The sequence below is a fragment of the Saccopteryx leptura genome, chromosome X, assembly GCF_036850995.1.
Source record: "Saccopteryx leptura isolate mSacLep1 chromosome X, mSacLep1_pri_phased_curated, whole genome shotgun sequence".
Lineage (NCBI taxonomy): Eukaryota > Metazoa > Chordata > Mammalia > Chiroptera > Emballonuridae > Saccopteryx > Saccopteryx leptura.
The window spans coordinates 107,469,612-107,476,155 of record NC_089516.1 but is presented as its reverse complement, the minus strand read 5'-3'; the positions used below and the strand labels follow the sequence as shown (position 1 = coordinate 107,476,155).

At 41.0% G+C, this 6,544-nt stretch overlaps 1 pseudogene; it reads right to left on the bottom strand.

Moving 5' to 3' along the window:
• Positions 1-636: 636 nt before the first annotated feature.
• LOC136386448 (E3 ubiquitin-protein ligase RNF168 pseudogene) lies at positions 637-2,142 on the bottom strand (annotated as a pseudogene).
• Positions 2,143-6,544: the final 4,402 nt, after the last annotated feature.

Sequence of the window (6,544 nt, the reverse complement as noted above, 5' to 3'; positions counted from 1 at the left end):
CTTCTGATCACCAGCTCAGTTCCACCTCTTCAAAATTATCCGTCTGGCTCATTCAGCCTAAACCCAAAGCTTAACTCCTTTTGCATTGAGTCGAATTTCCTTTCTGTCAATTAATCCTAATTTTCCAGAAAACTGATTTTTTATGTTGATCCTAACACACTTCAAATCAAAGAAAACGTTATAATGTTTAAAACAATTATAGATGGTAACTAGATTCCTTTAGTATTATGCAAGATGTGTTTCAAGTGCTATACAAATACATGGGAAAGTAGCAAAAAAACTTAGATTTTAAACCAGGATTCCTACACAGTACTACACTATACTATTCCAATACTCTACTTGGTGTAGTATAGTATGATCTTGCTTTGAATACTACAGGACAAAAAGATGGAAAAGGCCATAAAACATACATATTTTGAACAAAAAGAGCATCATAAACCAGCTGTACTACAAAACATTCCCTTTACCAAAGATTACTTAGTTTATCTCTTAAACATCTGAGAAGTTACTTTCTTGTGGCTGTAAGGAATGAGCACTTTTAGATACATTACAATAATCTCTAGTAGTATTTGGCATCTTAGGTACATTAACATTAACTGAATATTACAGCTGTATCATAAAAGAAGGCTGCCCATTTTAATTTTTTGAGCCTCTTGGAGTTTTTGAACGCTTTTTATCAGTTTGTGTTTTGGAGTTGTTACCTTTGGAATTCTTCCGTTTAGTTCGCGACCTGTCTGGAGCTGAGGATGTAGCACTAAAAATATACTCATAAGGGGAGCCTTTAAGTCCGGCTGCCTCCCTCATCTCTTTATCTATTTCTTCCTGAAGCTTCAATGCAAAAGCCCTATCACTTTCTTCTTGCATTTTTCTCTGAAAAAGTACATAATCCAACTCTAACGGCTTTACAGGTTTGGTGACTTTTGTTTCCTCTTGCTCCAAGGAAGCTTTCGGGGACATTTTCCCTTTTTTTGCAGAAAAGCGTGGATCCCTGTCTGTTTCAAACAAAGTTTTCTGTTGTTTTCTTTTGGAAATACCTTTACTGATCAGTGGGCAAGGCTCTATATCAGCTCCAACTATCTGTGTCATATCTGATATAATGCACTTACTCAGTATTTTGCCACGAGGCTTAATTGCGGCTTCTGTGGAACAGGAAGCTCTGGGTTTAGGCTCCTCAGGAATTATGACACATACCTCCTTGCCATCCTTGTCTGGTGTCATTTTGACTTTTATTTCAGGGTACAATCCTGGACCACTGCCACATGACTGAGGCACAGGTGACTCTATTGAAGACTGTGCAGCTTGTTCTTGGATTTCAAGGCATATTTGAGAAGGAAGGGTTGGCAGGTCTTCCTCCATTTCTGTGTCTTGCCATGCAGTGCTCTTTATACCACTACTGACAGTTTCCTCGGTGCAGCTTGTCTGGCCTTCTTGCACAACTTTTGAAACTGACACGGGCTGACAGTCAGATTTAGGTGACAGACACTCCGGAATATCTCCAGTAGTTGTTTCTTTCTTTTGCTTTTTCTTTTTACTTCTGTCTGTGACTGGATCGTATTCTCTGGAAGTCATGGGAGAAGCCAAGTCACTTCCCCCCCAGGAATAGTTCACTTCAAGGCTGATCTTTTTTGCCAGTGCTTCATCAGTTTTCAGCTGTCGTTTTCGCTTTCTTTCCATTTTTTCTGCCTGTCTTTTTTCCTCTAGTGCGTCCTCTGCCAATAATTTCTGTATGTATTCTTCACTGGCTTTGTTTCGGTCTTCCTCTATCTTTTGCATTTCCTCCTCATACTCTCTTCTCGATTCTTCGGGATCACTTAAATGACGAACTAGCTGCAAGTTATCGCTCGTCCCTTCTGATTGTGGGCAAGACTGTCGAAGATGACATTCACTTGGATAGTGTTTTTTAATTTTCTCCCACAATTCCGTATTGACAAGAGATTTTCTTCGCATATGGTACCGGGCCCATGAAGAAACCCAGAAGTGGCAGAAGGGACAGCAAAAGTTTGACCTTTTTACACGGGATAGGAAGCATTCCTTACAGAGCGAATGATCACATGGTAGCGTTACAGGTTCTATCAGGATTTCCAAACAGACCCCGCACTTGTAATCGGACAAGGGAGGGATGGCCTCTTCAGGTACATCCATTTTAATACGCTACTAAGGCAGAGTCAGGCAGAGTCAACTTCAACACCCAGAAGAGACGTCATCCAGCCACCTATGGAGAAAGACAGTGAACAGGTCTGTGTTTAAACATAATGCCCAGCAGCGTATCAGAGTTCAGAGATTGGGAGCATCAAACACCTCTGGAAGCAGAAGCGGCTCTGCAGGCTAGGCACACAGTACAGCCTTGGGAGGTGGTGTCGTGTCCACGTTTAGAGCAAATGTGTCCACGTTTAGAGCAAAAGTCCGGTAAGGAAATAAATGAACCTCTCCGTAGTCAGGAGACCTTGGCTGCTCTGAGGTACTTAACGGTTTGGGCAGTATGTACAGGGAAGAAGGCGGGCACCAGGAAGATGGCGGGCACCGGGAAGATGGCGGCCACCGGGAAGATGGCGGGCACCAGGAAGATGGCGGGCGTGACCCTTGGTGTGAGGGGAGTTCCACATTGTTTCCCGCCACCCTCTCACCAGGTGTGGATATAAACTAACTTACCTCCTCTCTATCACCAGTAAGGATGCTCCCTTCACTGCGGGCAGCCAAACTGCAGACAGTCCAGGAGCTCGGCCTCTGCGCCACTGCTTGTTGAAGAACAACAGCCTCAGCGCCACTGCCGTTCGAGGAAGAACAATGCTTCCGCTCTGTCCCGGAAACACTCCGCTGAAGTAGGTTTTCCGGTTTACTGTTGCTATGGCGGCAGTGCACAATCACGTCCCAGCATTCCAGAGTCTCGCGAGGTTTCCCAAGGCTCAGAGTTCATTCCTCCCTTTTCTTGGGTCGGCCGAAAAGCTTCTACAAAAGTTATCATTAAGAAAAAGATTTAGGGGGTATCATCCCAACTTATCTCTTTTCCTGTTCCATTAATCCCTTTAAACAAATGCACTTATAAAGTACCAGCCTCGTCAGACCAGAGGTGGAGAGTGTAGCGAAAGCAGAATAAACCATTAATTGGGCAGATAAACTAAGATGGTTTAAGCAAGAGGAAAGTGCTGAGGATGGGAGTTGAAATCAGCCTCAGCAACTCTGTTTTAGAGACAAGACTCCAAGCTCTAAAATTCTTGGAAGAGGAAATAGGGTACCAGGTAGGAAGTCATGGGAACAATTAATCAAGCCCTCTTATTAGAATTATGGTCTGATTCCAGAGCAGGACCAGCAAGCGGTAAGGATAAATCCTGAAGTACAAAATTACTGGCCTAAAACTATCCACATTTTCCTTCCTAGGGAAAGAAATGGACCTAGAATCTAGAGAAGGGATGAAAAGAAGCAAATTTTAGCATTAGGGAGTTTAGCAAATTATTATATACTGGGGCAACTAATCTGAACAGAAATTTATCGATACTGAGAAAATGGTGGCTTTTCTTATTCTAAAGATTCATAATTGTCATGAGTTCCAGAATAAGAAATGAATCTGGGAAGATCCAGGGACATAGCGACTGTCTACGTCTTACTGATGAGATTTCTACTGATATATTTTCAAACATCTCTTTCTTTCCTTACATATCAACAATAAAAAAAGAGAGGAAATGTTCACGACTTAAATATGCAATATTTCTTTCTTGTGCCCATTACATGAAAAAAAGCTTCAAGTACCAAAATTACCCAAATGAGGAAACCCTACTCATCCCCAAGGCTCCTACTTTTTTTATCGTCAGAGATGCTTTGTACTGCTTTGCCCATGACTGAAGCAACTCGCTCCTTTCCCAAATCTCTTTACTAGACCCTCTGTACATGACCCTTGCTTCATATTTAGTAAACTAACTTACATAAACTACTGAACTACTTACACTTTATATGTGCATTGCATTAATTTTTATAACCGAATCCTAGTTCTTCCCTGAGACCACCTCTCCTCCAGGACTACAAAGTAGTGTTTATTTTCTTATCCATATGCCTATCAGGGGACAGGGTTGTGTCCACTTTGACTACATTGATATTTTCAATTATTTCACTCTTCTATCTTCTTTTCAACAACAACAAAACCCCCAGCATGGGGGCAGGGTAGGGGTGGTAAAAATATAGATTCCTTGCTTTCACCCAAACTGAATCAGAACCTTTGGCGATGAGGCCCAGACACCTGTATTTTTAAGAACTCCCCAAGCCTTGGTCGGGTAGCTCAGTTGGTTACAACATCATCCTGAAATACAGAGGTTGCTGGTTCAATCCCTGGTCAGGGCACATATAGTAGCAGATGTTCCTGTCTCTTTCCTGCTCTCTCCCTTTCTCTTTCTAAAATCAATAAAACAAACATTAAAAAAAGAGCTCCCCAAGTAATTCAAGTGAACAGTGGATGTTAAAAATAAGCAATATGGTAAGATAAACAGCTTTCCCAGGATATGCGTTCTTTTCATGACTCAGTCATGAATTTACCTTGTGACTTGAGTAAGTTATTTCAACTTTCTTGTCCTTAATTTCCTTGTCTGTAAGATGAGATGATCTTTAAGGACTAGCATCCATATACCATAGCTCTCTTATTCGGTTCTGAACAATATTTCTTCTGCTCATTTACCAGAGTATAAACTTTGGTATTTTGATTGCTGTACTATTTACCTTATTTAAGTACATGGTTTCTCAAACTGATTTATACTGTGGAAGAAAATTAATATCCTCAAAGAAAATATTTGGCCAAAGGAATATTTTCAAAGATGTAATAAAATCAAATATAATAACACTTAAGAGAACCTTTTTCTTATGTAACGAAACAATCCAGATTGTCATATATTGGAAAGAGTTTCTTTCTTAGGGACAGTACAATGATAGATGAAGGACTATGAAGACAGCCAGGTTCACTACTTTTTTAGAAATTAGCCTAAAGGGAAAATTGTCTTCTTGGGTGCTAAACATGCTTTATGTTTATGTTTTTGGAAAAGTAAACTGATTGACCCTGAGATGTCCCACTGGTTAAGATCAATATTAGGTTTTCTTTCTATAAAATATGTACCTGACATACAAGCACATGTAATGTAACACATATAGACCAATATGACTATCATTATGTAAAATCAATTCAAATTATATTCAAAGCAGAACCAATGTGGCCTATGAAGTGCTTCCAGTGTTAAGAATATTTAGCCATGCCTGACCAGGTGGTGGCACAGTGGATAGAGTGTTGGACTGGGACGTGGGACAGCCAGGTTGGAAACCCCGAGGTTACCAGCTCCAGCATGGGATCATAAACAGGACCCCATGGTCGCTGGCATGAGCCCAAGGTTGCTGGCTTGAACAAGGGGTTACTTACTCTGTTGTAGCCCCCAGTGAAGGCACATATGAGAAAGCAATCAGTGAACAACTAAGGAGACTAAGGAGCCGCAATGAAGAATTGATGCTTCTCATCTCTTTCCTTTCTGTCTGTTTCTATCTGTCCCTCTCTCTGTTTCTGTCTCTCTCTCTCTCTCTCTCTCTCTCTCTCTCTCTCTCTCTCACACACACACACACACACAGACACAAGAATGTTTAGCCATAATCTGCACTAAAAGTTTTGAAAAAAAGTCTAATGCCCTGAAATGACCAGGTATATTTAATGTATTTCCAAAGAAAAAATACAGCTGATGAGTCAGAATGCTTTATCCGATGCTCCAGTCCTTGAGCTCAGCAGTCTATGTTGTTTATAGCATTTTATCCAATGATGGTGGGAGAAAAATCACTGATGGGGAACACAGTATGGCTGGAAAGAAAGTAAAACTCTTCAACCCTTTAATATGACTTGGTCACCTCATTCAAGGGTTTCAAAAATGGAAATAGTAAAACAAACATATTAATAAATGAAATGAAATCCAAGATAAGTCAGGAGATAGGGAGTACCTGGCTTCTTGGAGGGAGCTCACAAGTCCAGGCCCACACAAAGTAATGCCCAGGTTGAGAGAGTGGCTCATGGACGATGAAAGACTGGTTTAGATGCTGAAGGTCATGGAGAAATTTAGAGAGCTGAGAAATAGTGAATAAATTTTCTCATTCTTTCCTGCCAAGGAAAAAATATTCAAAGTTGTATACACTTAAGGCAGAGTGGCCCAATAAAATAAGAATGGAACATGGCTTCAAATTTCAGCTACATTACTGTGTCCTAGAGGAAATCACTTTACTTTCGGAGTTTCCGGTTTCTAAATTGAAAAATATAAATAAAATATCAATCACTTGACAGGTGGTGGCACAAAGGATACTTTGGATACTGAGGTCTTATGTTTGAAATCTCAAGATTGCCTGCTTCAGTGCAGGCCCACCAGGTTGAGAACAGGGTCACCAGCTTGAATGTGGAATAATCAAAATGATCCCAAGGTTGCTGGTTTGAACCCAAAGGATACTGGTTTGAGCAAGGGGTCACTGGCTCAGCTGGATCCCCCCAGTCAAGGCACATATGAAAAAATAATCAATGAACAACTAAGGTGCCGCAACCATG